General features: G+C 32.1%; 1 protein-coding gene across 1 annotated transcript in view; it reads right to left on the bottom strand.

The window, feature by feature from the left end:
* Positions 1 to 9,188, bottom strand: part of LOC126742000 (probable G-protein coupled receptor Mth-like 1) — a 160,058-nt gene that overhangs the window by 15,404 nt on the left and 135,466 nt on the right. The gene's annotated exons all lie outside the window — the stretch shown is intronic.

The raw sequence follows: 9,188 nt of genomic DNA, 5'->3' as shown, positions 1-9,188 counted from the left end.
AATAAAAATAAAAAAGAAAAACGTATTTATTTAAAAAAAAATCTTAACATCAACGTTTCGGTAGTTAAATCTTCTATCTCAAGATAAATAAAATCAAATTAAATATGTAAAATTTATTTATATTTCTATGATATTGTTTGATTCTTTAAAAAGACCCAATCAAATTTTTAAATTGACATTTGTTTGACTTTAAAAAACTGTTTTAAAAAGTAATAAAGAAAATACGAAGAGCACTTTTTTAATATTTTAAAGGGGCCCTAACATAAATCAATAATAGAAAATGATCATTATTCTATTAATATTGCCTGTTCTATCTATTTTTTTAGCAAAATAATCGATTTATTAGTAAAATCAACCGAACAAATAACTATGCATTTATGTTTATTTAACATTATAAATGCACTCTCTTTTAATTTACAAAATTTTAAAATTGATGAAGCAGCTCAGTTAATTCTATTATTTACTACTTTATTGTCACAGACGTATATGTTAATAAAAAGTTAAAAATTTTGTGAATTATTTTTTATTAAAATGCAATGACGAGAAAACTAATAATCAGTTTCCTTTTCAAAATTAAATTTTAAATTTTATTCGATTTTCGAGCAAATATCAATATATTGCCACCATATATATTAAAGTTTTTTTCAGACTTAATAAATATATTATTTAAAATTGGTGAAAGAGGAGAACTCATAACCACAGGATAGTTTTGTTGATAAAATTCATTATTATGTTGGAAATAAGTAGTTTTTACAGAATAAGCGAAATGCTTTAAAATTGTACTAACATTAGTGTTCTTCCCAAATATTACAATTTTCTAATTTATTTTTAACAATATTTAGATTTTTGTCAACTAGCACTTACCAAAAAAGGATATGGGTTACAAAAAACTGTAGAAAGTTCTCATAAAGAATGTGAGTTTTTAAGTTATGAATTAGATTATTAGTGAATGAAGATAAAATATTTAAAATAGATTTGAGAGATTTAAAAGAATATATAAAATATGTGAATAGGTGAATTTACGATACTAGTGGTATTTTGTAGGTGTATTGGTCAATTGTTAAAGAACATTATTTGTTTCTAGCCAACGTGTGGAATTATATTTAGTTCATCTTCTGGGCTCAAAGTCGTAGTTCTCTCTCGTCAACTTAAAAAAGTACATATCACAGGAATAAAAACGTAGAAATAATAGTTAAAAGGCGGCTACGTAGAGGAGGTATTATAAATAAAATATAATAAAATAAATAACGTGAAACAGTTTTTTACTACGAACATAAATTTACTACGAAGAACTACGACTGGAGCCCTGAAGATGAATAAAATGTAATTCGAAACGTTGGCTAGAAACAAATAGTTTTCTTTAATAATTGACCAATACACCCACAAAATACCACTTCTAATTATTATTTATGTTTAAAAAGCTAAAGGTGTTTAAATAGATCAAACATGGCATTCTTAAAATTCATTTGCTAATAGAAATATACTTTCTACAGTTTATCAAAATCAAACTAATGTCAATTTCAAAAAATCTTTGAGTGGGTGTTTTCATAGGAAGCGGCAGAGCTGCAAACTGATAACTGTTTAACCTTTCGGGCCCCCTGCAATAGCTATTCGAAATTAGGCCTAAAGAAAAATACTCATGAACGCATACTAGGTCCAAAATATCGAGCCTGGGTTCCCTTATAGGCAACCGACATGTTGCTGCCGTTGTCGTATCGACTCTAACAATCAAAAGCCACAGGACTGGAGTTTTTCTGCAGAACATCCCGAATTAACTTGGCTATGGCCTCTCCAGTCTTTTGACTGTAATTTGCAAATTCCAAAAATCTTTCATACATTTCATTATCGTAGAATAAAGGATATTTGTTCATCGTTAGAACAATTTTAAGTGGAATCAACAATAATAGAAAAATATTTAGCTGCATTTCTTTCTTCAACATGTTTAGTATAGTAAAATTCATTTTGTATATCCGCTGATAAATAATGAACTGGCGAGCTACGATTTTTTTGTTGCAATTGTTTTACTTTTTCTAAATGAACGCCAAGAAGAGAATCATAATTCCAATATACCTAAAAAATTGCCGTTTCTTGGATTGCCAATGTCATGACTCTAAAGACAAATAAACTGCAAACACCGTAACACAGTCGTACCAATCTGCTCGGACTGCAGTGCTTCCATTAAGACTATTACGGGCGAAATCCTGAGCTGCAAGCTCTTACTGGAGTGCATAAAGGTCTTGAAGGAACTGGTAAAGGTGAGCTGCAGGGTTCAACTTGCCTAGATATCTGGCATGCTATCTAGGCCAGGTAGTTCCAGCATATCTAGGTATCTGGCATGATACCTAGATATGCTGGAAACGGGATAACAATCGGCAATAACGATTATGGGGCCTGAACCCATCATCGTTATAGCTAAATGTGTAATAATTGTATCTATGAAGAGTTGACACTGGACAAGTGGATCCTCCGAAGAAGCACCTTGCATGAGTCAGGCTAAGACACACATGACCCGTTTAAGTTTACTTGTCTCATCAGAAATCTGCTGCGCTTAAAGAGAAGCGAAATATGGCCAGTGACCCGGACATTTAAGAATACAGCCATCTCCATACCATCGGACAACCCGGAATTGCAAACCACGTTATCGGGAAGTGCCTAGCACTCACACGGTAGGTTCAAATTTTTAAAAAACACCTACAGTGTACCAAGCCACAGTCCTACAATCCAGAAAGCCTTATTAATTTTTCTTGGCCTCTGGTATTCTTCGGTGAGGCATGATGGGTCCATTAAGAGACCTATGTACATAACAGCCGTCGGCTGCCTACTAAATACTTCTAATATAGAGTGAGATCTTAAAAACGCCGAAGTAAGCTTTCCAGGTTTGTTTTTCATCCTTTATAATATGTTTAACCTACAAGTTATCAGTGGTTAGATATGTAGCCAGATTATTTTCTAATCAGCGCTATTTAACGTAATTTACCTTATGAATATTGCTATTTTCATGGAAAAGTATTCTTTAATATAATTTTTTATACCCTCTAGATGGTTTTCAATCTACAGTTGTGATTACCGAGAGCACCGGCATTGCTCAGACCAACATCCGTGATTGCTGAGAAGATCCGAACTCATTGCAACTGAATATGGGAAGAAGAAAAGAGCTTGTTTCATTGCACTAGTAACTAACCAACCTCTGATAAATTTATGGCTATTTTGTAAATTTTTATTTATTATTTATTTAGGAAACGGACAACTATCAATATCAGGTAGAATATTAACTGGAAGGGCCTGAGGACTTCTACGCACTGCATCCTCTATTTCTAGCGGAGAAAAATTCTTATTTTGTTGCAGGCCTTAACATCAAACCCAAGAATTGATTTGTGAGTATAACAATTGGAATTGCTATCATTTCCAGAATTCGGACGGCTGTAACCTGCATTGCCATTACAAAAAGTTTTCTTATTATTATTACCATCAGTATTTCGATCGAAACTGGAAACTGAATGATAGTAAATACAATTTTTAGTAATAGCTTTATAAGACCTTACAAACGATACCTACAGTTGACGAGTGAAGTTGATGGAACTTGATTTTGAAATTGATGTTGTTCATTAGTATTAGATACTGACAATGAACTTCGTGTCAAAAAATTGCAATTTCCATACTCCTTAGTGTCCGCCTTCCGCTGTTCGCGTATTTGTGTTTTTCTTGGGCGCCTGACATGCTGATAAGGCATTATACATCTTTATCTAATGAGAATAATCATATGTTAAAAATTTTATAACAAATATATTCTCTTGTAAACTAATTTGTTTGACTTCTGGGGCAACTTACATTTTATATATTTTAAAAGAATTCAAGAAATAGATATATGTGAAAATTTTTACCGAATGTACAAATTTAAATCTATATACTATTTGTAATTTGAATTAAATATTTTTTTCTTGATGAAATATAAAACAACTGTAATTATATAAGAAAGCATTAAAAAAAACAATTGATATTTTCAATCTAATAAATATATTAGACAAAAAAACTACGCCGCAAGACGAAATGTTACTGCACTTTTGTGTTGGAAAATAGAAATACTGAAAATTAGTTTATAGTTTATAAGTTTTTAGTATTTCATTTGTATTATTTTTTATATATTAAACAAATTTAAGAACTTATACTTGAAACTGCAATTAACCAATTCAAATGCAAGACCCTCTTTATGGTTATTTAACTTAACACGCACAACAGACGTTTTGTTTAAAATTCTGTAGTAAGGTCAATTGTGTAGGTTACATTGTATTGTATAATTATTAATAATAATAAACTGTATAAGTAATCCTTCCAAAAATTTCGCTGAAAGCTTTTATGAAAATTTTTTTGATACTGTTTGCTATATTACACATGTTTGCCGTGGTGGGTATTATTTTTTATGTCCTTTATCCTCAACATTTTTGTCAAGATTGTCTGCTGTGTAAAACGGCTCCTATTAGGATAGTTCTTTTTCACTCCATCAGAGTTGTTACATTGTTAATTCTTTTTAGACAATTCAGAAAGTGACTGCGACTACAAATAGTAAAGTATCATAATTATCATTATAGTACATCGGACGTATGGGCACCCAGGTGCAGTGGGCCCCGGGAATTAGTCCCGGCTGCCCTTCCTGAACAGAGGTCGAAAGATAAAAGCTTAGTTCCAGGGGATGTACAAAAATCATAGGGTATATAAGAATTTACTTCAGATATTATATAAAAGATAGAAACTATTAGAGTTAAATTGAACAAAAAATAACGGAAGATACTGAAAGGTGCCATTAAAGATTTAAATTCATAAATTTAGTCGCTACCACAATATAGATTTTGCTTAATATTTGTTTTGCTGATAGTACGGCAACTATTGGAAAAACCTTGGGATACTGTGGCTAAAAAAGCGGAAAATTTCATGAAAATAGTCAAATCTTGGCTTAACAATAACTTGTTAAATGTATACATGGTTTTAATTGCATGGGTAGTAGTTTGTATACAGTCCTTAATCCAGTTTTTGTTACCCAAAAATTTACTGTCAAAATATTGTTGAATCAACCTGAAAAATGTATTGAAATGGAGCATTATTTGAGGATGCTAAAGTTCCTCAGCCTCTTTTTTAATCAAAAATTTGTTTTCAAAATGAGCTATAGTTAGATATATGTGCGTAAGAATGGCGAATATTTTCACAATTAGTTAAAGAAGTCTAAGTTCTAAGGCCTTAATCGTAAATTCTAAGTTGCACAATTTGTTATTGACCTTAGAAATCAATTGAGTCTTATAAACCCAAACTGTTAAAATGTGGCTGGTTCTATGTCTAGTGTAGTTTAATCAGTTAGTTTGGATATTTTGTTTGTTTGTCTTGATAGCTAAAATTGTTATCAAAATTCTATGTTATTATTAATAAACATATTTTTTAAATGGCCTGTCTTAGCTAATAATAACCTGTAAGGAGAAAGCCATAAAACACACATTTTATTCACGTTGTTCCATATGTTACTTTAATATTGAATTGTTGCCTATGTATTTGTATTTTTGTTGAATGATGTTTTACTTAAAAAATGTGACATGTTTTGATAACATAACGCATCTTTCCTTTCTTATTAAAGCAGTTTAACAATAATAATTGTACAATTTGTCAATAATATGATTTGATATAGATTATGCTCATGTTGTAATATGCAAATTTAAAAAGTTGTTGCAATTTAAAATCTACCCGATAAACATTTATTATCGGTTAGAAACCGTAATGATTATATTCTCTATATTCTCCTATGGGCGGCTGCATAGACATTGGGAATCAAAAACATTACAATAATCGAGCCCATATACTGCATTAATGCGTTTTACAATTTACCGAGGGCTTTTGCATTCGTTGTATAGCGCGTGCCTTTAGGCATGAATACTGAATTTTGATTTTTGTTAAAAAATAGGCATACCTTACAGGGAGTTTTAATATGCGCCGCATAACACGTTGGATTACAATTATACTGTTAATATTCTATAAAGATTTTTGAACAATGGTTTATGATTTAAAATTAAGTTGTATGAAATGAAAAAACTTCTGCATTTTGGATATGGAGGTAGAAAACCATAATTTCTTCTATCAAATTGTTTCTGAACAGGAAATGACAGTCCAAGAGTGGATTCAGATGCATTCATGAGATAATATTCTTGGAAGAACATTCAATAAAATACATCTCTGGTCATAGGTTAGGTATGAAATATAAAAATTCGTCTTATACAGGGTGTTTCAGAATTATGGGATCAAACTTCTAGGGGTTGTTCAGTATAACAGTAGAATCCATTTGAGTTTAGGAACCCATGTTCGGAAATGTGTCACTACGCCACTACGGCCCTAAGACGCGTTTAAATTTAGAAAAAATATTAATTACCTAAATAGGATCTGATGCATTTATTTTTACCTTTTGTATATGATACCATCACAACAATTGTTCAAAATGTCTTCCTCCAACCATACGCTATACACCGATTTAAACGCCGCACATGATTTCGGCGGACTACACTAAAAATTTGATCCTCGTTTTGAATGATTTCAAGTGCTGCTGTTATTCATCCAATTAAGTCTAGCTCTGATTCTACTGGAGTTTCGTAGACTAAAGACTTTACATGTCCCCACAAGAAAAAATCAAGCGACGTTAAATCGGGTGACCTAGAAGGCCAAGAAACTGCGCCACCTCTGGCAATCCAACGGTGCCCAAACCGCTGAGCCAAATACTCGCGTACTTGTACAGCAAAGTGAGCCGGCGCTCCATCATGCTGAAACCACATTTGCTGTCTAACCTCTAGTAGAACATTTTCTAAACTAGTTCTGGGAAAACTTCCTCCAAGAAACGCAGATAAATAGGTCCTGTTAACCGTTCCGGTAGAAGGTATGGCCCAATTAAATAATCATCAACAATGCCTGCGCATACGTTGACAGACCAACGATTCTGATCTTTTCTTGGAAAAATTGCATAAGGATTTTCTTCATCCCAAACATGGCCATTCCTACTATTAAAAATACCGTCTCTTGAGAAAGAGGCTTCATCGGTCTACAAAACATATCGTAAAAAATTTGGTTGTGCAATGATCCAGAAGCCATCGACAAAGTTGAACTCTAGGATAATAATCGGCTGCAGTCAAACCTTGAACTTTCTGAAAGTGGTAAGGATAGAGTTGGAAGGATAGAGTTGTTGCTCGTGTAGTACCCGCCAGACAGATGCGTTACTCATATTCATATTTTTAGCGACGTCACGTGTGCTATTTGATGGTTCATCGGCAACTCGCTGAAGCACCTCTTCTTCAAATTCGACCGTTCTTACGGTTCGAGCAACACCAGTATCATGCATTTTGGTCTTAAACATGCCTGTCTCAGCGAGCCGCCAATGAACCGCAATAAACTTTTTGTATCCAGGATGCTGCCGTTCGGGATAACTTTCACGATACACCCGCGATGCTGCTCGTGCATTGCAGTTTGTTGCTCCGTATACCAAATGCATATCCGCCAATTCTTTTCAGTTTCAGTTTTCCATTAGCAAAAATATTTAAAAATTGTAAGCTATAAAATTTTTAAACATGACATTGATACGCGTTGATTTTAAACAATTGTTGTTATGGTATCATCTACAAAAGGTAAAAATAAATGCAGCAGATCCTATTTAGGTAATTAATGTTTTTTATAAATTTTAACGCGTCTTAGGGTCGTAGTGGCGTAGTGACGCATTTCCGGACATGGGTTCCTACACTCAAATGGATTCTTCAGTTGTACTGAACAACCCCCAGAAGTTTGATCCCATAGTTCTGAAACACCCTATATAGATGCAATATTTAGAAAATATATACTTCTTACTTTTGCTGTGAACATATATAGGAAACCTTACTATAGAATATCACTTCAGGCAAGGGCAAGCGTTCAGAATTATTAAAATGGTCGTGTAATATTAATATGAAAATGAATAAGAATAATATGAAATACCATCTCACTCAAAAAACGTTAGTTAAAGTATAAGTTAACGTAAGTCAAACATAACACTTAGATAATATGAATCTCATAAATTTGTTTACAGGAAGAATGAAAATTGGTGCATGTTCCAAAGTGATGTTATTAGGCCTGCAATTCAAAATAAGAATGTTAGACGAAAGGTTAAGAACAGTTTTTTACACAACTAAACTATTTCGGATTCTGCTGTAAGGTTAACTTTACTAGTGTTTATCACAAAATAATAATGCCTTCTGCGAGATAATCTTGAGAGCTGTGAGTACCTATAAAAATGTTATCCACCGACGACAATTTGAATTAAAATTTTTGTCATATCTTAGTCATCTCATATCTAGTCTTAGCTTGTTAAATTAAACTCAACAACGTTAAACAAACGTTAGTTACAATTACTTTATATTAATTACGTGAAATTTAAATAAAATGAGAAATGAACGTTGTAAGTTTGCCTTAACCCTTTATAACATTCCCATGATAAATTGGCGATTGGTTGTTATGACTTAACGGATTACCTCGCTTCTCTGTTTAATTCTCAGCATTATTATTTTAGTTCTGTTTTTGCAAACAACAAGACTAACAATAGTAAAATAAATTAAAGGCATTCTTCGATAAATTTTTATGAAAGAAGCTACATTTTTGAGAAAAATCTCAGCTCATTGAGATGATGGTGACTAGTGGTTCAAAATTGGCTATATTAGTTGTTAAATAAAAGCCAATGTACACATTTGTAAATATATGTTGTAACTTAAGTCTCGACCTAAATACCCCAAGTAAAAAATCGTCATGGTTTGATTATTTCTTGGGTCCATTGTTTTACTTTTTTCCACTACTATTGGCAAATATATAGCGAGTTTTATGAATGATAGTAACTTCGGGCAAGGATTTGTTTAATTCTGTAAAATATATATGAATGATATTAACTATTTTATAATAACATGTTATATTTGACAAAAATATCTTGAACTTAAAAAGTTATGGCAGATATAAAAAAAAAGATGGTTCTTCCGTTTTTTTTGTAAGTAAGGAATAAATACTTGCCGGTGCGTTTTTTTTTGCTTACTAGTTTCTTTAGGATAACTAGAAAACTAAATGAAAGATGCATTAACAATAACATTAAATTTAGACTTTGCTGAAAGTCTGGTTGTCCTTACATGTGATAGATTCTAGTAATTCTGGATATA

The sequence above is a fragment of the Anthonomus grandis genome, chromosome 11 (genome assembly GCF_022605725.1).
Source record: "Anthonomus grandis grandis chromosome 11, icAntGran1.3, whole genome shotgun sequence".
Classification (NCBI taxonomy): Eukaryota; Metazoa; Arthropoda; class Insecta; order Coleoptera; family Curculionidae; genus Anthonomus; species Anthonomus grandis.
Note: the sequence above shows the minus strand (reverse complement) of the source record. Positions and strands in the feature narration are given on the sequence as shown.